This window comes from Propithecus coquereli, unplaced genomic scaffold (genome assembly GCF_000956105.1).
Source record: "Propithecus coquereli isolate 6110/MARCELLA unplaced genomic scaffold, Pcoq_1.0 Scaffold387, whole genome shotgun sequence".
NCBI lineage: Eukaryota > Metazoa > Chordata > Mammalia > Primates > Indriidae > Propithecus > Propithecus coquereli.
Window position 1 is genome coordinate 606,756 of NW_012149585.1, and position 935 is coordinate 607,690.

Below are 935 nucleotides of genomic sequence, written 5' to 3' on the forward strand. Positions count from 1 at the left end.
GGGATATCTTCGCAGAAAGAAACAACATATGATTTTAGAAGAAATTTCAGAAATAAACAATGGAAAAGGAATCATTTAAGTAAAAAATGCATGAATTAATCTACTAAGGCTGCTATAACAAAATATCACACACTGAGTGTATTAAAAAACAGATATTTATTTTCTCACAGTTCAGGATGCTGGAAGTCCAAGATCAAGGTGCTGGCACTATTGGTTTCTCCTGAGGCCTAGAATCTCCTTGGCTTGCAATTGGCCACCTTCTCATTGCATCTTCACATGGCCTTTTCTCTGTGCGTGTAATTCCTGGTGTCTCTCTTCTTTTAGGGCACTAGTCTTATTGTATTAAAGTCCCACTCTTACGACCTCACTTAACCTTAATTTCCTCTTTAAAGGCCTTATTTCCAAGTACAGATACTGTGGGGTTAGGACTTCAACATATGAATTTTGGGGAAACACAAGTCAGTCCATACTTCTGAATTTCTTATGTAGGAGAAATCATTGGAAAATCAAACTATAAACCACTTCTAGATGCTAATTATGTGTATGGACACAAAGAGGTCACATATAGATAGATATTTTTTCTGCATGTCAGCCAGGACTTGCCTATAAAAATACAGATACAATGGTTGGAACTCTGGAATCTAAAGGACCACCACTAGATTTCTGATACTTTTAAGGGATTCATCCCATGAATGATCTTTCTTGCTCTGACTTATTATTTCTGTGGATTTATTACTCTCTCAATGTTCCAAGGTAGTTTTGATAACTACCCTATTCTTCTAAAACCTCATAATAAACACATATTGCTCTCCACATTTCATATTCTTCATGGTCTCATCCAATCTCAAAGAAATCCAAAGGGTAATTATGATACTAATACACTTTTTTAATGAGAAAACTGAGGTTAGCAAAGGTTAAAGTTAGGTTCAAGGTTA